Raw genomic sequence first — 24,506 nt, 5'->3', positions numbered from 1 at the left:
AACCTCTATCCTCTTGAGCCTGAGCACTCTTATTGCTAAGCATCCATAAAATTTGTGCCTAGAGTAATTTTTCTTCCATCTGTTCGGCTTGAATGGAGAACATTTGTTAAACCATGTTTGTAGGGATGTTCACAGTGAAATGCATGCCCACCCTGATGTTAGGCTGGTTAACTGGTCTTTTTAAACACAAAGCTGATATTGTTAGATGGCACAGAGCTTGAACAAGTACAAATATGAGAGAGCACAGTTTTTTCTTTTCTTATAAACTTGAGTATTCTTTCCCACTGTTGTTCTAAAAAGAGCTAAGAAGAGTAACCAACTACCCACTTAGAATAATTAGTAGTTGAAGTCCACCTGTCAATTGCTTAAAGTTAGATTAAGTCCAGTTTTTGCAGTCTGATACTTTTTCAGATTCAAGAAGCCAGAGCCATGTAAACATTGAAAGTAATTATGTCTCTTTCTCCTCCTTTTCTTCCTTTTCTTCCCCCTTTTCTTTCTGATGTTAGTTATTATAGAAAAGAGTTGACTTGAGTTTCAGAGAGTCTGCCAAAAAGCCTCTTGCATTCCCTGGGGGATTGAATTTTACATTCTTCAGCAAACAATGTCTCCTGAAATGCAAGAGGAAAACACTGTTTTTCTTTTTAATCTTATATCAGTGTCTAAGCCTAATGGAGCTCTGATTTTTATTTTCAAGCCTGAGGAACGTCATGTGTTGATATTAGTATGTGCCTTTTTAAGCTTCATTTGTTATCTTTAAGCAGCTGCTAAAGTGTAAACAAGTTGTTTTTCTCTTCTGTGTTAAAAAGGGCTCTTTACTTATCCAAAAACTCCACTGCTATTGTGCTTATTGGGCTATGCTAGCAGCAGTGAAAAAACATTATTGAATGCCGCAAACGTTTGGTTTATTTCAAAGCCTTTCTAAAGTGCAAATCATCTGTTTCTTTTCAGCCTTTCCCTTGCTAGTAGAAAATTTAAAGAAATCAGTCAGAGATAGTAACATAAGAGGTTGTCTGTGAGTTTTTTCAAGTGTAATAAAGAAGGGATTTCATATTTCTGACAGTGATTTTACATACAAAATTCATGTACAATCCAGAATTTCAAAAGCGAGCTTGGTTGAGCATGTTAAAGGAGGTCTGATTTCTCAATAGAGGAGGAAGTACAAAACATTATTCCTTTCAAGGTAAGGCAAGCTGAAATCTGACCTTTTGGGATTATTTATATAGAGCATATATACAAATTTCACTCTTTCTCTGCATTACCCCAGCTCTGTATTTCCCTGCCACACCACAAAGACTTTCCAAAGAGAAAAAAAGAAATGGGGCAGGGGAGAAGAGTGATTTTAAACATTTTGCATACAGACAGCAGCAGCAATGTCTGCATGTGTGCTAAAGAGGGAGTGCAACAGGTGACTTTCAGGACTGAGGCTGTTTGACACCTCCACTGGCTATACCCCATCTCCAGCAAAATCACTGCCACCAGATATGACTAGATTGCTAAGGCCACTCCTTGAAATGTACAGGATATATACATCTTGAAATGCTCCTCAGACTCTCATAGGAAAACTCCACAACTAGGAAAACAATCATGTTTCCAGATTATTCCTTACAACTTTCCAGATTTTTTTTTTAATTTGTTTTGATTCCTTTTACCTTTGTAGCTTGAGTTTCACTTGATAACTCAAGTTTAAAGTACTGATATTTGCTTAGAAACCCATGGTGCACACAAAAGGATCTGTACAAAGGCATGTTTTAGGACTGAACTGCAACTTATGCATCTCCTTTAGTTAGATACATATAAAGTGTAGCTCAGGAGTCTTCTGGCAACTGAAGTCCTACTAGTGGCTTGCTCGGCCTGGCACTATTTAAAACCACCAAAGGACTGTGCAGAGCTCTGTGCAAGCAATTTTTTCCCTATCTGGTGGGCAAAGGGTTCTGAAATAGAGGGCACTTTTAGGTGTCTCCTCTCTTCCACAAGATTTGTTCAGAAAATGATATTTGCTCTGTAGAGGATTTTGTTCTGCACTCTCCAATGGTCGGTTTGAACACTTCCAGTAGGACCTTCACCCCAGCTTTGTCCTAACTGTGCTCATGTGGATGCCTGTTCTGGAATGAATAGGTGTTCTCATACTTATTTTATGTTTATTTTGGAAAGTAAAAGGGTTAAAGGACTGTGTCTTATTGTGTAGTTAAAGGCAGCTTTTTTATGAAGCAAACTCCCTGAAGAAGCTTTGTTTCCTGCAGGTTGCTGGAAGGTGGTAGGGAAAAACATTACACCAGCTGCAAACCTCTTGGGATCTCCCAACTCTTGAGGCAGAGTGTGTGTGTGTTTGGGGTGTAGGGGAAATAAAACCTCCTGCCAGGTTTTACCGCAGGAGTGAGAGGAAAGAGACCACTGTAGGGCTCAAATGAGCCTCCTGAACAGAGGCGTGATTTGTCACAGGATCTGCTACTGATCCAACTTTTCTTACTTTTGGTTATCTGAGATGTTTCTTGTGCTTATACCTTCCTGGGTCTCTTCATATGCCCTGCTGGAAACCCTGTGAGTGTAGTTTGCTGTATATTCTACTCGGTAGAAGATACTTATGCTTTAGAAGAGCGTAATAACATGCCCTAGTGCAGTGCAAGTTATTTTAAATATCAGAAATGTAGGTGGACTGCTATAATTTTAGGATGAAGGAGTTGCAGCATCAGGTACAAAATGTGTTGAGTGATTTCTGGGGGTTTTTTTTACATTTTTTCCCTGAAGCAATCATGTTTTTTTTCCCCCCCACATAGCAAGATCTAGCCAACTGGGCATTGTTTGTCACTCAAAGGTGCAACAAGAAATACAGTTCTGTAGTTTTGCCTGTATTGTAAACTGTTACTGAGATGAATAAACCCCACTCAATAGCAAAACTACTAGAACTGTAGATGTTTAAAAGGCACTAAATCACTATATTTTCTTGTACACATCCCCTTTGCCATTTTGGAAAGAGTTATGGAGAGCAGGCTTAGCAGATGCCAAGCTATCCTACACAGAGCTGACTGCTCCGGCTTGATCCTGCATGCCCAGTTCAGTTCTTCTGAGATTTTACAACCTCAGGATAGTGGTGCAGAAACCAAGCAGGCCAAGTGATTTAATACAGTTTTCTCCCCTCTGAGCCTCTATGGATTTCATTTCACAGTAGAGGGCACTGTGCAGCTGGAGTTCATCCTCTCAAGGAGCTGTATAAACTCCTGGTTTCCTGTAGGCATAGAGATTCCAGGGTGCTCTTCAAATTTATAATTTTAGCTCTGCTTGCTGCTCATGCTTAATTGACAGAATCATATTTACTCCAGCTCTTGCTTTGGTTCCTAATGGATTATTTTGTCTACTCTTTGTCTCCTCTGGTGCCATGCATTGTTGTATAGCTGCACTGTTCCATCCCAGATATGGCTATATTTCAGTGGTCAGCCAGTGGATTGCCATATCAAGTATTTAGCTAAATGTTTTGTGGATGTTTCTGTATGAAAAGAGCTCCATTGAGACTAAGAGGATATTATTATTCACAATGTGGTGACTAGTTTCACACATGGCTGAAGCAAAATAAATCATCGCTGTTTTTAACAAAACAGTGAGTAGACCTCTTGTTGACCACAGCATATTTGTGGTCAGCAAAGAAAGAGTCTTTTATAGCTATTAATATGCTGCCAAGGTGCTTTAGCTGAGATTTTTGCCTTAAGGGAGATGGGCTTCCCATACAATATATTCGTGCTTCTCTGCTAAGCCCCTTTCCAGAGCCCTACCCTTACAGAGTGATTTCCTACAAAAATCCAGTCCTGAAGAGTGAAACAGGTTACTGAAAGAACTGATGCAGATGAATATTGCTCAGGTGCTGAATCTGATAAGAAAATAAGCAATGCCCTTGACTGTTCAAGTGGTAAATTTTAGTTCTGAGCAGTTGCACGCAAAAAAACTAGTGATATGTCAGCATTTCTGTTATGCACAGAATATTGAAACCTGAAGGTTTGAAGAAAGCCCAAGTGGTAGATATCCAGCTCACACTGATGCTCCAGTGCTTCCATTTCTGAGCAGTTAGGCTGGTGCTCAAACGTTTTTTAATTGGTCTGTTTATTACACAGTGAGGGGGATGGCATTGGTCAGGTATGGGATCATCTGATTTAACACCTGTACATTGGTACCTGACTTCCTTGTAACAACTTGGGGCAAACCAGAGTGAGTGCTTATGCTGAGAGTCCTGCTGAGCAGACACTGATGGAGCCAGTGCTGGCTCTTCAGTGCTTCCTCCCATCGTTGTGCAGAGGTTAATGTGAGCTGATCAGCCATCTGGCCAACTGAAAGTCCTACCAGCAATTCTGAATGCTTTTCCAGTCAAAAAGCAGGAAGTTTGAATGCATTGATATGCTGTTTCAAGGGCACAAATGAAATGTGGTTTCTACTAAGAACAGCAAGAAGGAAAGATCTAAAGCAGCACATAAAGAGAAGAGTCATGGGCAGTGTGAGAAGCAGGGAAGGAATATAAAATAGGAAAGCTATTCTCCATAGCATATCATTATGTAAACCAAAAGCAGAACCTTTGCTTTAAAGGCTTACATTTGACTTAAACATGTTTCTTGACATACCATTTACAAAAGAGCCTATTCTGATCTCAGTCCAGTGTAAAAAGAAACAGCTCCACTGAACACATTGAAAGCTCAATGAATTCATGGGAGGGAAAATTTCTGTGAAATAAGCAGGGTCATCCTTATAAATGTATTTAAACCTTCTTAAGCTCTCCAGATGAAGTTCTAAAGTTGCATATCTGCAAACAAGAAAAATGAAAAATGCAAATAGTTTATTGAAGACACTTCTCAGCTTCTCGTGTATTTATAAATAAACTTGGATTATATTTGTAAGGCATACAGAGTGCACTCTCTCAGTTTACTTTGCTGTCCAGCTTTCAGTTTGCACATGAAACAAATGGTTTCTGCCATCTGTAAACTGCATTAAAAGCATCCATTGTCTGACTTTTCTAAAATACATTACATTCTTCATGGCTGTTAGTCCTGAATTATTCTGTCTTCTGCTTATGCTCTGAGCTGGCCAGATACAATCCAGTTTAGACATAATGTGACTGAATCATCATTACCACAAAGATGTATCCAGATTAGTGTACTTGATCTCTTTTTTACGACAGTTGGAGCTTACAAAAAGATATTGAATAGAAAAATTTCTGTCTGAATAAATGCATGTGTAGAAATACATTTGGTATTTCCCTTAAGAACTTTATGCTGCATCTGTGTCCTCTACAAGTGGGTATGTCCCTGCTCCCCAGCCATGGCATATGAGGTGGATAATGGTGCTGACAATTCTCTGGAAAAATAGAAACAGTGATTGATTATCAGTTTAAAAAATGAAATTCAGCTGAAGTGATCAGATTTGATTTGCTATCACCTGTGGCCAACATGCATGTTCCACATACTGTAAATTATAGTAAAGCCTAAAAGTTATTTTCCCTAAAACTTCTTGGGATTCTATTTGTGCCAATATCTATTGTAATACCCATCATCATCTTCATCATCTTTTTGTTTTCAACACTGGGGATAAGCACAGAGTGCCAAAATGGACTTGATTTGGTAATGGTTAATAATAGAGTTCCTGCTGAAGCAGTTATATTGGTTGCTATTGATCAGAAATTATATATGACAATAACAAGAGAGCAGATAACATTTGAAAATATTTTACTGTGGAGGAAATGTCATCCTTTTTGCTGTTTCAATACCAACTTCAGGTAAATGCAATTACCTCTGCTATAAAAAAAGTGGAAAAGCTTTATGGGTTATAGTTTTCATGTATAATCAGATCCAGGTGCCAATTTGTGGCTTTATCTATTGTGCTGCTTTCTCCTTCCTTCTATACTAAAATGGAATTTTTTTGAGCTTTTGTAGATGCTGCCACACTTTTTTGCTGGACAACAAGGGTGATGTCTTGGGGGGGGGCCCTGAAGTTGTTTCTGGGGACTCAGATGCCAATTTTGCTGCAGGATCTCTCTGGTGTAGGACAAGCATTTTACACAACCCTGTTCCTGGGTCACTGCCTTTGAGAGGAAGGTACTGCTTTTCAGTTTCAGGAATGTTTTCTCAGTAAAAGACATTTGTAAAGGCTTAAGGTTTGTGTTAAGGTTCTGTAGTGATCTGATGAATATTTAGCAGGATTTCACGTGCCTTCTCCATGTTAAAATCTTAGAAATATGCATTAGTTTTCAGGGGAAAATTAGTACTGAAGGTCTCTGAGTCGTTATGACGGTTGTGAAACTTGCTTGCAATTACCAAAAGTGCCTCATGAGGAACATTTAGCTAAGCTGGGAAACTTCTGAAATTTGCAGAACTCACTCCCACATGCAGCAGTTTGGCTCTTCTTCAGAGAGCAGAGCTTTCTACAGCAGTGATGCTGAGCATCACCTTCCTTCTCCCCCTCCTCCTCCTCCTCCTCGCCTGCAGAGGCTGAGCATGCCCCGTCCAGTGCCTTCCGCTTTAACATGTGAAAAGAAATGTTGGCCACTGAGGCAATCTCATTTTATCAATAAAAGCAGGGTGAGAGGCCATGTTAGGATATAACAAACCTGACCTTTCTGTTCATAGGTACCAGGCTGCTCAAGCCAGCCACAGATATTTTAGCTGGTATTTTTGTCTAGGCCAAGATGTTCTTGAGAAGTAAAGATTGTTTATGAAACCTCCACTGAAAGCAGGTGTTACAGACATCCCATTAGTAACCTTTGACTTACCTTCCCCTTTGAAACTTTTCATCCCAAAGGACTGACATTTCAAAGCCCCCCTTTTTTTTGTGTCCCTCCAAGTTTGCATATTGTAAACATTTTTCTTCTCTGCTCTGATGGAACAGAGCCAAAAATCTGCACAATGGGGGAACTAGATGTTAATGAGCAGAGATTGTGGGAAAATGTGTACCGGGCTGCCCTGCCTGACCTGCATGATAATGCTACATTTAGCACATTCTTTTCCATTAGTGTAGCAGGCCTTGAAATGGTAGCAAACAACATGTATTGTGAAGGTTTGTTTTAAAGAAAGCTGCTTTCCTAGGAGAGTGGAAATAAAAAAAATATTTATTGTCTGGAGTTGGCAGAACTACAGCTGGCTCTGGAAATATTTGTGCACAAATAGTGGTGTGAAATTATATATTTTTCTTCACATTTTTAGTAAAACTGCTCTATGTGAAGGTTTACATTATGTAAAACCCACAGGTTATGTATGAGCTCATGCTGAATCAAGAAAGTTTGCAATCTATGGCATTTAGGGACTGATGAGAACAAAAATGGCTATTGGACCCGTTAGGACAAAAAATATTCTTGCACTTTGGCATCTTCTAAATAGATTTTTTTTTTTCACTCTGGCTGTATTCACAACCCCTTTTTAATGTGTTTATGTCAGTGGAGTTTTGTTTGTACAAAATGCTCCTGAAAAATTAATTTTGGCTCCTCTGAGCCAAGTTTCATTTAATCATAAAACAAAAATTATGTCTCAACCATATGAAAATCATTAGGGGCAAAAGGATTCTGAGAACATAAACAACACCATGTGACTTAGACACCCAATTGCACAGCTTGAACCTATCAAGTGGTGAACATATTAAAATGTTAAAGAGAACACTTACAGTCAGCATTTGGTGTGCAATGAGTAGGGAGAAATTTGTTTGCACAAAACTTCTGACTAACAAAGATGAGTACCGAAGGAATTAATAACAAAAGACTGACTGTAGATAATTTCTGAGCAGAGAAAGGGATTAAATCTGTTTAAAAAGCTGTTTCTTGCAAACTTTTTACCCAGCTAATTTTTAAATTATCCTTTTACATGTTCAACTTCGCTCTTTCAGTTAAGGAAAGAGTAATTCATGTAGTAAAAATTTCATCTAAATGTGAACTGTTTACAAATGACATTCCAGATCCTCATTGGGAAATGCTTGTTTCTTCACAGTCAAAGATTCCTAAAGAGCTTTCTGTGGGGAAAGAGACTTCCACTCATTACCTTAAAAACAACACTCTTATCTCCACTGTGGAGTGTATATGGGCTCTGAGCCATATTTTGCAAAGGACAAAGCAAATTCTTTAGCAAAACATCTGTTAGATAAAAGCAGCATTCCTTAGAATAGGTTTCCTGATGAAAGAGATGCCAAAGCCTTGATTCCAAAAGTACTTATATGCTAAAACAACTACTGTCTGTGCTGGTTCTGGCTCATGCTTTCAGGAACAATGTCAAACCCAGGCTAACACTGAAAATAGAGAGTTGGTTAACAAGATGCTTTGGGGCTACTCAAATCAGCTTACCTTTTGCACAGTAAAAGAAAAGAAGAAGTGTCAATCTCATTTTCAGGAATCTTTAAGATGGCATGAGATGCACATGTGGCCAACTGATAGGCAGTCTCTGTGCCAATTATGAAATGGGTTTCTTTTCTCAGCAAATGCTGCCTTTGTGCCATGAGCAGCGTGTGATTCCAGCAGCTGTGCCCTCAGAGTTACTTGGGGCAGCTAAAGGGTGATGGCCTGAAGCTGTACACTAAGGAAAATGTTTACGTATTCTTGCTCCAACAGAAGGGATTCACAGAAATACCATCCTACTCTATCCTGCAAAACCAGAGCATGACACTGAGAAAGGAAACATGGTACAGGGGACTGAGTACAAATGTATCATGTGTTCATAAAAGCCCCTTGGGGACACCAAGATAAACTCTGTGCAGAGGACTTCCAGGGCTGGATGGCTCTGGCTGAACCCCTGGGTTTAGTAGAGTCCTTGCTGTTTATTCTGGAGAAATCTTCATGATCCAAGTGGGAATCTATTACCAAGCTGGGTGCTTTCCGTTCCCATTTTTTACTCTCTGTCTTCCATACCTGTTGCTACAGTTCCAGGTTTCTTATGTCCCCTACTGCTTGGTGTGGTGACTGCAGAACATCTCTGCCTTGTCAAATATTTCTGCATAATGATTTGAACCAAACTTTGGCCCATGGTTATGGCAAACCATGACGTGGTGACCTTGTCTGTTGAAGCATTGTGCTGGTTCTCAGTTAAACTTTGGCTCATCTACGTCTCTCATAGAGCTGTACCTTCATCACATGCCTTCTGTTTGCTTGTCTTCCTCTTCATTGCACTCGAGGGATGCTGTGGCCTGTGCTTTGGGAACTTCCCCAAGTGAAAGAATCGGGGAGTTGCACTGTAGCTGGAAACAGGAAAGCAGGAACACTGGGTCTGCAGTGAAAGAGGAGGGCTCAGGAAAGTTGCTTATTCTTTTCATCTTCCTTCGGTTCCTGTCATGAGCTGGCTATGTGTGGTTTTGATTTTAGTTTTTCAGATGGAATCCTGCAATTTGTAGACCATCACATCACAGCTTATATATGATGATTATGCCCCCACAGCCGATGAGTGCACCCACCCTACCTCCTTGCTGGTCCTGCACTTATATTATTGACATTTTCTCCAGATTTCCTTTCAAAGCCCTGCAGCAACTATTTTTATCTTTGTTCTTTCTTCATGAATTGATTCCTTAAGCTTCACTGTCTGAAATTCCAATATTCTGTATATGAGTGCCATAAGAGATTGCTTCCAGCTCGGCCAACGCACATTAGATTTGGTTTCTTCCAGTCAGTACTAACTTCTTCTTGAGCAATTATCATCATTCAGACTAAGTGCTGTAGTGGGATCAGATCATATTGCAGACCTATGTCTTTCCTGGACTGGTTTTGTTGGGTAGTAGAAATTGTATGAAGTACAATAGAATTAGATACTCATTTCACCCTGCTTTCCCACAAGCATTTGAGTGCTCACACTACTGAAATCTGGAAGAGTTATGAAAGTTTTCAGCAGCAGTACCCTACCCACACCCATGTTCCTCTCACAAGGTTGACTGGAGAGTTATGTTATGTTAAAATTATTTCAAGTCAATCTTGCTAAAACTTCAGGACTCATTTGGTAAATGTGAAGTTTATTCAGAAAAACTATATCTATTAAGAAAAGGATTTGAGCTCAAGATAAAACATGATTCTGGACAAAAATCAACAAGAACATGTTTAGATGCCTTTCTATCTAGGTTTTTACACAGTTGATCTCCCATCATCTTTTTGTTTCTTATTCTGCTGTAATCTTAAGGACATTTGTGGTGGATACTTTTCAAACATTTTTTTGATCTCTTGTGATATCTTGCCATCTCTAGATATTTTAATAGAATTCCAAAAATGGCTCTATTGAAAACAGTATTGCTGCTCCCATTTTACAAATTATGAGGTGAGTTACAGAGAACAACTCTCCAACCTCACTAAAGAACAACTGGGCCTATGTAGTCCAGTCATCCTTACTTTCCACATCACAGGCTCTTCTTGAAAATGGAGGAGGTAATTTCTTTTGAGACAGTGATGTTTCACAGAGTGCAGCTCTGGTCTCATGTTAAGAAATTTAAGCTTTTAAAAACCCACTTGCTGCCAAAAAACTTCTCTTTCGAGACTTTTAGCTATGGGTGATCCTCTGTTTAAAGTCTTGTCCAGCTGTGCTTTATAAATATCTCTTAACTGATAAATTAATTATTTCCTTCAGTTAAGCCCTCCATATTGCTGAGCAGAGTTTGCAAATGCACAGTTTTGCAGTGGACTTAATGGTTTTCCAAACTGGTTCTCTTGTGTTTTTATATTTGGTATTTATGCCCTGTATATTTTTAACTTGCTGGCATAATTTTGGCCCAATTTGGTGAAGTGTTGTCAATCACTGTTGCAATATGTAGGAAAAAATACTAGAAAATAATGTCTTGCCATTTTTATTCTAACAAAACAGCTCTGTTCCTGATCTTGCTGGCTGTCTAACAGATGGGCCAGTGTCCCATGAGAAGGCAGCCACTTCCTTGCATAATAAACAAAGAAGGAGAAGTTGTCTGCAAGCCATTAGTGTATTGTAAAGTTAGATGCAATGTCTTGATATTGTCAGAATGGGTTCCTCAAGCACATTTCTTTGACATTCTGTCATAAGTCAGACACAAGACGGCATTAAATCAAAATTAAAACTTTAAAAGGTTACCAGCTGTTTAATTTTTTCCAACAGAAGAACCCCAGTAAAAATATCCTCCATTTTCTAAATGTTGATAACCAACAAATAGACAGGGATTGGGTAGGGTGTTTGACAGAAACAAGATCATTTGGCCCATGTGACACATTACCAGGATGCAGTGGACATTTCTCTCTCCTTTTACCCTTTTACAAATAAAGATGTTAGTTCTAACACTATTTTTGGTTGAATTATGAACTGGTTATTTTATAGCGGAAGCTTATGAAAATCCTGGCTGGTCATTACATTAGAATTGGGTTTTTTTGATGGGACACCTAAGGAAAATTATAAGACCCACAAAAAATTACTGTGTTTTTCTTAAGAGTTTTTTCTCTTGTATGCAGAAGACAAAATATTGTTCATACATAAAACTCTGTTTCTGGCCATTTTTCATAAGAATTTTCACTGCAGTAGAAATAAGTAACAAGTGTTGTCATTTGTAGAAGAAATAGTTTTTGTGGTGAAATGTATTTCCCACCTTTTAAAAAATCATTACATATAGGTGTTCCAATATTGAACTGGAAATTATTCTTTCTTTATGGTTCTGCCAGAAAAAAAAAATTGTACAGCTCTCAAAAAAAATTTTTTACCCAATTACTCATGGAAGTTTTGGCACTCAACAAAAAAAAAAAAAGATAATCAGTTCCTAGGTCTATAATTCTGATTAAGCCTGTAGGACATGGAGCTGCTGAGCAATGTGCTACTTACTTAGCTGTCATGACAGGTCTTAAGACCTTCCCACTAAAATTCCATGTTTAAGTTAGAGGCAGAAATAAATTCAGTGATCTGAGAGACAAAAAGAAGTACACCCTATCTGAATAGACTGAGGTGATGATCCCTTTTTTATCCATCTTAAGACTAAAAAGGGCTTAAAGCTAGAAATAAAGCCTTTCACCTGGCCACGGGTAAAGACTTTTAAGGAGCTACTGTAAACTGAAGAACTGACAAAATCCAATGAATATTACAAATCACACTGCAGACTGATTCTGCCTGACTTATCATAGTTTGACAACTTGTATTTCAGTTTCTAGAACACAATATCAGTAGAAACAATTTGAAGAGAAGATATACTGAAATTATATCATGTCACAGTTTTTTGTCTTCTCGGCTTTAAAGTGAATGAAATTGCTCCAGTTTTTGAAAAAAAAAGTGAAAAATAAAAGATGGATTTTTCAGAACAATCAGTCAAATCTGAGTTTTTATATTCAGATTATGTGAATGAATATGCAGTATACTACATATCTCCTGAAGTGTTCTGGCTTTTTGGATCAGTAATTATGTATACAGTACTTTTTTTCACCTTGCCTCTTCTCTGTTGTTCACAGGAAAAAAATGTAAAACTTTATTAGTTTGCTAAATGGTGAAACATTCTACACATTCATTAGAAGTATAAATGTTGAAAATGTACCTTGACTTGTTCACTGTTTGTAACTCAGCTTGGTTTTGTTTTAGCCCATATGCTGTTTTATTTCATTTCATGAAGATGTAGGCAACAGGTTACTGGATCATCATAAGACAGATGCAGTGTTTATGATGTTTATGTTAACTAGTGAAATTAAATGACCCAGATGTGTTATGGGAAACCCCTGTTTAACCTGGGGTCATATAATAGTTATCAGAAAGCTAATTTTAAAATATCCTCCAAATAATCTCCCATCTCTGTCAATTGCTTTCTATCTTTGTCATTCTTAGTAAATTAAATGAAGCCCACTTCTCTACAAAGGCTATGTAACCTGTGGAAGTAATAATGCCACAATTATAAATACCAAACAGTATCACTGAGAACAAGAGTCTCGTTTCATTGCTCATTCATTATCATAGAAAATTGAAGTATTTACAAAGGACCTCAGGACACTTCTGTGGGATATAAAACAGAACCAGGGGGCTTGAGGCAGGGTTTTGATGCTTTGAAGCAGCTTTCCAGTGCATTTGAAACAGTATAAAGAATAGTAACTTCTTCTTAATCCTCTCTTTGAATAAAACAGTGACATTTCAAAGGCTGAGACAGTTTTGAAAACATAACTAAGCTAAACCCCTTTAGCTTTGCATCGTGCTAGTTCTGTGGGATCATATGTAACCAATGGCTAAAGCGAGTAACTGGATCAAGATTTGTGCCTCTAGTTTAGCAGGACCTCTGGTTCGCACTTCAATCAAGCTATCCCTGAACATTTTTTTTTTTTCTCTCATTGATCCCTTCTAGGAAGTTCCATGAAAAGCACAAGCAGCACAATGCACCAGCTCTTTTCATCAGGGCTTTTTAGGTCCTGGAAAAAATGAATAAAAATATTCAGGCTGATCTGTTTTTAATGAAGGTCATGGCACTGCATTTTGTATCTCTTATTTTCTTCAATAAGTTTGTATCCCTTTTAGTGTAGACAGGGGGAAAAATAGAGCTAGAATTCATGGATTTGCTCCGAATAGGCCATGAAACAACAGTTTAGTAAGAGAAATTCTTTTAGAATAATATCATTGCAACCTTTTTCTCCTCAATATTTAGAATAGATCCTAGTACTCCTTTACTGTTTCTAATCTCTTATGTCAGAGGAAAATTATGCCTTCCATCATGAAATCAAAAGAAAGGAAAACCGTTGCAACAGATACTGTGATTAAAAAGTGGAATTAAAAGATCAAAATCATTGAAGGAAGCAGTCTTGCACAAGTCTTCTCAATACATCCAAAATCCATGACAACTTATGTATTCAATTTACATCAAGAAATACGGTTTGGGGCCTGGCATCAGATCCTGTGGGCCGATGTGTACTGAGTTACAGAGCTCTGCTGTGCTTGTGGCCTTGTGCAGCAGTGTCCCAGCATGCTGGGTACCACGGTGGTGCTCTGTGCCAGAGCCACTGATTGCAGACCACAGCACTGCTGTGGTTTGAGCGTCTGATTATCAGAAAGCTCTGACAAAAGCAAGACTTTGGGCTCACTGACTCAGCTCCCTTGCTGGGGCAGACAACTACAACACTGTAATTCTGTTTATAAATCTAATGTCCCTGCTGGAAAGCTGTGCCAGAATCCCACTGCTGGGACAGTTTCAAACATTCTCCTACTTTTCAATTGCACTGGTGGCTGTGCTGAACTCTTTGCTGCCTATGCTACCAAGCACAGATAAAATAATTGAACACATGCACTCTTGGCCTATATTTCGTGAAGTTATAAGCCAATAAGCCAAGTTGTCTTAATTTTCTCTCATAAGAGAGGCTACCTATTCCTCTTATCATCTGAATAGACCTTCTTTGTATGTTTTCCAGTCTTTCAGCTTTCTCGAATGTCAGTAATGAGCATTTATATGCATGGCCTCAGGTGCATTGGTACTAGAGCATGGTGCAATAGTTTCAGTAATTTCCTTTTCTACTTTGCTTGAAGCCTTGAGAGGTTGCATTTGCTTTTTTTAAGTGCTGACTGTGTACCATGCTCATTTTCCTCCTTTGTCGCCTAAATCATAGTCTCTGAGCTTGGAAAGGAAATTCTGTTTTTCCCTTGCTCACCTACTGCTGTCCACGCAGCTGAATCCTGTTGAGATCATTCCTGTGCAATCCTCCTGCCTTCCTCAGCATGGACAGAGCTCCCCAGCTTCATGTGGTCAGCAACTTTGAATTGAGCATTTCTATTGATTGTTTCCAAAGTCATTAATGAAAGTGTTAAATATATCCTGCTCCAGACTAATGTTTTTTACATGACCATCTCATAACCTTCCAGTCCTTCAGGTTTGTGGTTTGCTGTGTTTTTGGGGGTTCTTTTTAATATCATCAGTTCTTATTTGGTTTGTTATATCTATTGAAATGTTGGAACTAATATTCACTTTCTCAGTACTATTTTTTTTCCCTTGGAAACATATCCAACGATTTCCTGAAAGCCAGATAATTTCTTTTTTCATATAGTAGTGTGTAGTGTACTTTTGGCATACCTTTGACAGCCCTCAGGTGTATTTTATTCTGTTTTCCCTTTATCTTGAGGGGTCTTTAATTTAACCTTACTGTTTTTTCCTAGGTTCTGGTATTGAGTAACAGCCCATGATGGCACCTGTGATTGCTCAGACCACTCATTTCCCACTCTGAAATATAATTCTCTAGTTGTGTAGTACCAATACGGTGGTATGAGTTCAGCTTTTTTGTATGGAGACTCCTTGGTGTTTCTTGACTTCAGCACATTTAATTCTGAGCTTTTCTTTCATTTCTGTTCATATTAATTACCTTTTCTTGTGTGCAATTGTTCAACATCATTAGAAAATGAGCTGCTCTCAACAGCAATAACAAGATCTTTGTGAGTAATTTCCCAAATATCATAATTAAAATCTATGTTTCATTAGGTTCTCAAGTGCTCTGTTAACTCTAGACAAAGGGGGGATTTTCATAGTTACAGGTAGGATTTAGACATCAAATCTCACCCTTTCACCTTTAGAAAGTCTTCCCATGAAAATCTATATGATTTCTGAACCATTGTTTCTCAGGAGGTACAGAGTAACATAAGGAGCAGCTACCTCTGACTTTTTTTAATACCTGCCAGCTTTGTAGCACCTCTGGCCTTTTTCTTTGGGGCTTCAGTAATTAGAGCTGTGTGAAGTTTCACACGTAGAATAGAACTGGATGATTCTGGCATCTAATCAGGTCAAAGGCTAAATTCCTCTGGTGTGCAACATGTTACCCTAGGCTGAATTATAGCCCTGTAAACCGGAATGGTTAGATCCTTAACTCTGGAATATTGACTCGTTACTTTTTTTTTTTTTTTTGCAATCGATAAGGAATGACCACATCACGCAACTGTCAATTTTATATCACTGCTGACATCTTTTGCCCATGCCTGAATTGCAGGACGTGTTCCTATGCTGTGTTGCAATATCTCTTTGCTCTCCTAATTGCAGGAGGGTATGTGGATGACACAAAGCATCCCACAGCCTTGGCTCAACAGGCTGATCCACTGCTGACATAAAGCAGTGTAGCTGCCTAATTGTGTGCTCTGTGTATCTGGCCCCAAATGTGGCAATCTCGCTGCAAGTGGTAACCGCCAGTCTAAACTGGAATGTGTAAGCTGGCATGCTTGATTTCAATTGTATAAACTGGTTTTGGCCTTGACACTGTCATGAGAATGACAAGCTCTGATCATGCAAACCAGGGTTCTTAGAAGAATCAGATGGTAAGGAAGCTCTGCAGATAAGTAAGCACTTGGGCACAAGTTTTAAACAACCTCTGTGTTGAGTTCCACTTTGTGCCAAGTGCTTGGAGAGCTAGATACCCATTTGTTGCATGCTTTCTAAAGTTGGACTGCTGGTACTATTTTGCTTGTGATGTATTTAAAGTACCGAAACCTTTCCTTAAGATTTATGTGTCCTTCCAAAGGGCACCCAGTGAATAGGCTAAATGCTTGGCGTGCTTTCATCCTGGCTCTGGCAAAGGCTATGGATAACTGGGTCCACAGTTTGAAAATGCAACTCTCCCCCTTTTCCCAGATGAGAGTCTTAACAGTTCTCTTTAGCTTGGCAGTCGATCACTTCTATCAAGATGAAGTTGCCTTTGGCCAAGCCTCTGGGATCTCTGCAAAGCTTTTCTCAGTCACAAATCATTTCTTCGTTCATCATGTCACTTGACATCTTTGGTGTTATAAATTAGTTCAAGAGGGTGGACACCCATTTCACCTCCTCACCAAGGGCTCAGTTCTCATGTTTTCTGAAGTTATTTATTTTTGCTTTAGGGGACAATGCAGTTTCACTCTGTTACTGCACTATCAAGAGAACAAGTCCCTTTGAGCCAAACACCTGCTTTCCTTTAGCAAGAATGATGGGGAAATGCCTTTTGAAAAGCCTCGATTTATCTACTTTCTTAATTTACAAAAAATCTCTTATTACTCAGATCCCCAGGGGTTTAGTCAAAAAGTATAGCAGACAAAACTGAAAAAGAAAAGGAAAAAAATAGTACTGCCTTTCTCTTGCCACAACAGGGGCAAAACTGTGGCAGTGTGCCCTCGAGGTTTATTTATTCTTTATTCTCTCATGGAGTCAAAATCCAGAAGCAAGTGGTCTTCACTAAGAAAACAATAGGTCACTTGGGAGGCTTTACTGGCCAATGCTTGCAAGTTGGGAACCATTTGAGACACACTGAATGTTACTTCACCTTCCAGGCTCCAGTCTCCTCATCCAGACACTTCCCCTCAAGTTGAACACAGAGATGGCTGCTCTTGTTAGAAAGTGCTCAGGATATTCATTGATGCTTTGACCTGTCTTGATTTCATGCTTCTGCACCACTTTCTCTTCTCTGGCAAATCAAGAGAAAGATGGCACAAAGCCTTATTCTTATTCTTAGCTAAGAGCGTTAAACACCTAAATCTTATTAAATTCTTAATTCTCATATTTTTTGAAGGTGGTGATTTGCAGAGATAACGTGACTGTTCTGCATAGCATTGCCACGAATTGTGGGTATGCTACATCCTTCTGTCCATCTATCATGAGCAGTGTCTTGCAGTGCCACAGAGAAGTACGGGTTTTGTTGATGCATCTGAGCCCTTAGACAGTGCCAGAAACTGTAAGTAACAGATCATGTTCTGTGGACTAAAGAGCACAAACACTCCAAGCATACATGCAATGGATTTGACTACAGTTTAAGTTGTTGTGACCTCAATTACTTTGTCATTGTAACAGTGCCTGAAAAGCTCAGTCACACACTTGTACTGCACAAAAACACAGAGGAAAAGGTATTTCTTGCCCGAAAATGGTTTATACCCTTGGATCACCCTGCTTCTAGTTTATTATCTTGGTCTAGTATGTGCAGAATGGTGTGGTTCATTTGATTCTAGTCTAACATTCTCGGGCCAGCACAGGACAGGGACATGCCTCTAACAGTGACTGCTATGCCCACGGCTGATCCTGAGCACTTCAAGCAGCATTCGTTCAGTTTTGGACTTGGCAGGTGGCCTGTGGGCCATGAGCCACAACACGGTGCTTGCCTTCACATGGCTTTCTGCATCTTCCTAAAACAAGTCATCTCTGATGCCAGGATGCTGCAACTCTTTTTGCTTTTCCCTCTGGGCTGCTGTGCTTCCAGCTGTTGGCTAAAATAAGGAAGCATTGCCTTCAGATTGGATCTTTTCGCTTCAACTCAGTCCAGATTTGGGAAAGTATCTAGAAGTCATAGGAATAAGAATATCTATAAAGAAGTTGCCTTAACTAAAGATGTGTTTGCCTTGTGTGTTGGGGGTTTTTTCCTTGCTTGTTTTTGTTTTGGTTTTTTTTTTTTCCCATGGTACTGAGTAAATTCTAGTCAGTCCCAGAATGCACAAGATTCAGACGCAGGACTCGGGTCAGGGTGAACTGGGGCAAAAACTGAGGTTTGGTTCTTCCTGTCATAGGCAACTCAACTATCCTAATCTGGAGACTACTGACAACTGTGTGGGGAATTTTTCGTGTTATTCTCTGTCAAAGAGAGTTTAAAAAGAAAAAGGCATGTCAGCTTTCTAAATAAAATATAAGGTTTTAGGAAAAGAATAATAATTTTCCGCATGAACAGAAGATGCGTATTGACTCTAACAGATAAATTTTGCAGTTTAGTGGTGAGAACAGAACAGAGTTTTCAGGGGAAAGGAGGGGCAAGAACACCTGTCTTTCAGTGCCCTAAACTGTAGGTTTCCTCATTTCCAGCAGTTGGGTGGGGGCAGAGAATGAAATTTAAAAAAAAAAATCTTAAATCTTAATCTGGAATCCTTTAGAGATACAGTGAAGAGCCAGAAAGTATATTAAGAGTAACAGAGTATTGGCATTGAAATGAAAAGTTGAGGAAAGGACAAATATTGATGTCTTATACATTTTCGAGTTCAGCAGAAATGAATTTTCTACTTGGTTTCAGATATCACACTGGAGTCTGGATTATGTATACTGTAAATATCATGTATAGAGTATAATGTCTCTTTTAGCTATGTACTTAGGCACTGTGTCATCAGCAGCAGAGCATACTTAGAAATATTTTCCGTAACGGCAACTTTGAGATTATACATGACTTCAAATGTGAAATAGTTCAAGACACAATTGCACACCTAAATGGAAAAGCAACTGCAGAAGCAAAATATAATATTTATAATAAATTGTACGCAATTTTACAGGCACAGCTTTTCATTTCTAGTGACCAAGCATGTTTCCTCCCATTTACACACACGTTGTACTAGGACAGTGTCTTGTACTTAGTACATCTCTTACATATGAACAAATAAACTAGGCTTTATAGAGAACTGCAAAATCAGTTGTGTCTGGTGAAACTGGTTTAAAGAGAACAACAGTCAGATACCTTTTTTTCTGAAAAAATACACACTGGACAGGTAACCTGATCGACTCAAGTTCTACACTGAGTAGTAAAAAATCTGAAAGTCTGATGAAATGCGAAAAAAATATTTACTTTTTCCTTCTCATTTTCCTTTTTAATGCCTTGAAAATGTTAACTGAAGCTTGGCTAAAAGTTTCTAGTGAGTGTGTGAGGGTAGTCCAGAGGCTGGATCTCCGAAATATGAAGGAAATCCTTTGTATGTGCTTCTATTGGCAGAGGGAAGCTTGTGCACTAGGGAGGCTTCTTGAGTTTTGAATCCATTTTTGTTCAGGTAACATTTTCATTTGCTCTTCTCTCACTGGATTTGGTAAGGACTTGCCTCAGAATGGCCCAGTACAGTTTAATTTTCAAAAATTACTACATTGAGAAAAGCAGTCATTCTCAAGAGCAAACACATAATCTCATACACGAAACACACCTTGGATTTTACTCATTTCTCACTGACATAAGGTGTAATTTAGTTGTCTGAAATGGAGCCATTCATGATGTACGTCAGAAACAGGCCCAGAACAGCTATTTTTAACGCTCACACACACACACAGAGCCGAATGACATTTAATTTTTTCACATTCACTCCACAGTGTTGTTGTATACATCCTCGGTGGCATTATTAAGTGGAGCTTTTCAAACAGATGAAGTATGTTACTTGCTGTGGCTAAACTGTAATGAAAGAAGAGATGGCTGTTTGCCAGTGAATGGTGTGTAGCTTGTAGAAGCGTGTAATTACATAAATCACAAACATATGCAGAAGATGTTTTCTCTTTACATTTAACTGGTGTTGCCTGGAGCTATAGCTGCTTGCAACTCTATTTAATTACCATAATTATTTTAAATGTGTATATCTAGGCAATCTTTGAGCTTTATGTGAATGTTATTCATACCTTATCTGCAAGAATCTAGAGGGTCCCATTCTTCCCCAAGGGGTTGCACTAACCAGGTTTCTCCAGATTTCAGGCATAGGGTGGCTGTAATGTTTATACCTTTACTTTAAATTACAGGTTTTTAAAAAACCTGAGCCTCTGAAACTAATCAGGTCTTGAAATCTCAGTAGACGCTATAATTTCCTGGTAGGAAATTAAGCATTGTACACTGTTTGTGGAAAGAAAGTACCTGGAGAGGTCCTGATTATCTTCTTTTACCTCTTAATTTGCTGACTGTGTAAATGTTGTTTGGCCAAGCAGATTGACAAGTGTCTAGAAAAGATATTGATTGTGTTAAAATGGATACTTCCTACGGGAAATGTAAAAAAAGCCTGACAGACTAGTTGGGATTCTCCAGCTCATTTTGTCGAGCAGTGAAATGAGTTAGTGTAGCATTTTTCTAAATTCTCTTTTGCACTAGTGTAAACCCAATTCAAATAGTTGATGCTAATGGAGTTGCCCCAGAAGCACCGCAGTGTAACATGGCCTTTTGGTTCTTCTCTCATTTATGTCAGTCCTGTGTCAACTTCCTGCCATTTGATATTGGTTGAGTTACTCTTGGCTCAGACAAATACAAATGGGAGAAGATGTGAGTCCTGATATATAGGATGACCAGCCAACGTAGACACACCGCAGTCTGCCTTCACTAATGTAAAGTGGTGAGTATAGAATTCCTGCAGCTGAATCCATTGGAAGTGGTAAAACACTCAGGAATAAGAAATCTCATAGCAAAATAACCTCGAAAGGCAGAGCAGTAAGAACCATAAGCAACTGTCACACACAATTGATGAAGAAATACTGTTATGGAATCCTTGCTCACTGAAAGACCAAGAAAGGCAGGTTTTGTGAGAAAAAAATCAGTCCAGCTCCGCATTTATAAAAACACGTGTTCATGGACAAATGAGCTTTGCCTCGTTACAAAAACTAGTTGGTCAAACACCAGAATGTAAAGATAGTGAAGTTGCAAAGGGTTCAAGTTAAACAAGAAATTGCAATTCTTAGGAAATTTAGAAGTCTAGTCCTAGAAATCAGGTAAATATAAATAAATACCCAATGGAGAATCAGGCTGAGCCAACACAGTACTTTTACTTCATTCAGTGTCAGGGAAACACAGTAATCATTTGCATCTTGTCTCTTTTGTCTACCACTGTAGTTAACCTTGCGAGTGATGCCTCCTTAAAGAGCTTTTGTAAGTCAAGAGATTGTTTTTGTTTGGTCATAATGTGACAAGCCAGCTGTAGATCATATGTGCAGTTTTGTGGCATGGTTTAGTCTTTTCTTCCACCACCCAAGAGGCAACATACACAAAGCAGTATTGTCACAGATCAGTTGTTACAATCTCTTGTGGGGAAAAAAAAAAAAGGGAAGTCTGGAATGCCAGGGAACAATGCACTTTCCACATCAGAGGCTGGTTTATTTAATAACCACAAATTATTTCAGGTAATTTGGCACGAATTTAATTGTACCCACAAGAATGTCCTCAACAACAACAACAACAAAAAGAAGTAACAAAAGAACCACCCCTACTACCAACCCCGTCAGGATGAACTAAAGGCAGAGTTTCCATTCATTAAATTATGATTAGCCTTGCTAATACCTTGTCTATCAAATCTCCATTCCGTGCTGCAGACACATGAAAGGGAAACATATATGTGATGTTTTGAAAAGGAAGTTGATGGAAAGTGATGTTTTTCCCATGCATTAGAATGACAGTAAAATCCTTCAGATGATGGTGCACACTAAAACAGTCATTAAAAATGCAGGTTATGAACACTTAAATTAAATTAAATTAAAATCCAGCCAAGACATTGTCAGTTGATATCTTTCATTAATCCAAAGAGCAAAATTTACTAACTTTGAAGGGCAATTAATCTGGATTTGTTGGTAGATTTCATTCTGTTCTATTTCATTTCACATATTTCCAAATCTCTGTGTGATTGAAAGACTCTGATGGTTGCATTCACCTACCAACTCTGTAGTATCAGCATCTCTACAGAGAGTGATATATGCCCTGTCACAAGGTTACAAAGCTTTTTACTAAATAGCAGAAGAATGTTAGAATGGGAAATCCCCCTAGTTTTGCCTCTAGGAAGAATAAATCTTGGTCATTTCAAATAGTGAAGCTGAACACAGACATTTGGAAGATTTGTTTTAAAAGCTGATGCTGGAGAACTGGTATGAATTCCATTGAATTCAAGTGTTTTGGATTCTCTCCAGCCTAGTGGAGAAATCTCCTTCTGGCCTCCCTGAAACGCTTTTACCTGCAGTTGACCAAAGGTAATGCAAGAGGAAGAACAAAGTCCTTTATGAGACAGCCTTTGTACTTCTCCTCTTGAAAGCCATGTTCACTGTGGCTGTTTTCACAGGGAGATTTTACCCTTCTGTGGACAAGAAGAGAGCCTAGAATCTAAGTTTTGATACAAAGTCCCTGTCTAAAAATAAGAAAAGAATTTCATGCAAATTGAGTCAATATGATTATTCCTTAAAATCTGAAAATCATTTTGTTTGTACCTGACCAAGGATTCCTTAAGATAAAACAAAAATATCTGATTTCAAGAGAGAAGGAGACCATGGTCGTTGTTCATTATTCTCAGACTACCTACTGCCTGTATTTCCAGCTTTGTTACAGTTGGGTATTTTGGCTCTGGTCGTTGTATTCTCCAAAAAAATATATCTCAATATGTATTTCCTTTATCTTTGAGTGTGCTGCAGGCAATTGAATCTGGGTTTTTTTGGTTTTTTTAAATCCTATTCTTTAAAAATTCTTTTTAAATTCCTTTAATTCTTTTAAATTCTTTTAAAATCTTATTCTTTAAAATCCTACTTTTAAAAATCCGGTTGAAATTCCTGTATCTCTTCAGTCAGGCCTTTCAGTGACCAGCTACATAAATACTGCTACAATTAAACAGAAATTCTCAAATCTCTTAAGTGATAAGAATTTGGTACTATGGACAGTTTCAGCCTGAGTTTTATTTGGTTTGCAGAGGATTTCTTTTTATCGTAACTGAAATGGTTGCATGATTGAGGGAGAGAGAAGAAAAAAATAGATTCTGCATGTTAACAATAATAATTAGATGACAACTGTGAGATGAAACATTACATCAGGAACTACCTAACTTCATTCAAGCCCACCAGTTTGTCATAAAGTTTGCAAAACATTTGATCTCCTGTTAGGAATACATGGTAAATTCCCCGTCTTAAAGTTAGACCCATACAATGAGGGGCCTTAGTACTTGAGATTTGAGGTTAAAGGGGCTGGATATGATTACAAATTGAACTGCACTGCAATCTGTGCCTTTTCAGTCAAGTTTTCCAGTGATGGTTGAGGTTGGCTAACAATTTCTTTCCTGTGCACTGCCCTAAGGATCTGTTCTGTTTCTCCAGGGCATCTTGGCAAGAGACTTGAAGATATTTAAAATCCCTAATTAATGCCAGGGATTTCACTTCACTTTTATTTTTAAAACATGAAAAAAAAACCTACTGAGCCAAAGTGAAAAACAAGTATTTTCCATTTGCCATTCATTACAGATGTCAGACAGCCATAAATACAGAAATGGTCAGCTGCAGGTGTAACCTAGTTCTGTTGTGTAATGCACACTCTGTTCCTATAGCATTACTAAAAATGGGCTGTCTGGCTAATAAATAGCACTACCATTACACAGTAAAAGGTGCAAATTAATGTGAATGCTGCTGGTGAGTTAGCTATATTAACAAGCCAATCATGTAGTATTAGCAGTTATAACAGGGAACAACATAAACTTTTAAGAGCTTCTGCAAAAGCTTTCAGTCCTTTCAATGTTGGGAATTTAAAATGAATGCTGTCCAGTCACTTTATGTATTTAAATTTGGGAGGAAAAGTATGTAGGAAGCTTTAAAAGAAAGTCACTGGCATCTCAATCTAAAAATAAAAAAAAATTTAAAAAAAAATTTAGTTCAACCCACATATATCATTATTGTTTCAGATGCTCTTCTGGTAAAGCTCTCTTACCTTCATCAGAGGTTCTGGGCCATGCATGATAACCTTTGATAGCTAACTGATAAAGAACTGATAACCCCTTACTGACAGCAAAATCTTTTCCACACCAGAGCAAGGGAGTGCTATCTGAAATGGCAGTGAGTAAAGGGAGACAATAAACAAACAAAAGACTAATTGATATCTTCTACTTAGACACAGAGCTATGTCTGACCAACAGCCCATCTGGCCCCAGGTCCCCTTGCTGCTGTTGCAT

At 38.5% G+C, this 24,506-nt stretch overlaps 1 long non-coding RNA gene across 5 annotated transcripts in view; it reads left to right on the top strand.

The window, feature by feature from the left end:
• LOC116441210 overlaps nucleotides 1–24,506 on the top strand; it is a 318,677-nt gene that overhangs the window by 260,385 nt on the left and 33,786 nt on the right. For 3 of the 5 annotated variants that reach the window (XR_004238960.1, XR_004238958.1, XR_004238961.1), the window contains one exon: nucleotides 20,793–20,936. The exons of the other annotated variants lie outside the window; for them this stretch is intronic. This is a non-coding gene — a long non-coding RNA (uncharacterized LOC116441210). The remainder of the gene's footprint in view (nucleotides 1–20,792; nucleotides 20,937–24,506) is intronic. 5 annotated transcript variants of the gene reach the window in all.

Source organism: Corvus moneduloides, chromosome 3, assembly GCF_009650955.1.
Source record: "Corvus moneduloides isolate bCorMon1 chromosome 3, bCorMon1.pri, whole genome shotgun sequence".
NCBI classification, from domain to species: Eukaryota; Metazoa; Chordata; class Aves; order Passeriformes; family Corvidae; genus Corvus; species Corvus moneduloides.
Note: the sequence above shows the minus strand (reverse complement) of the source record. Positions and strands in the feature narration are given on the sequence as shown.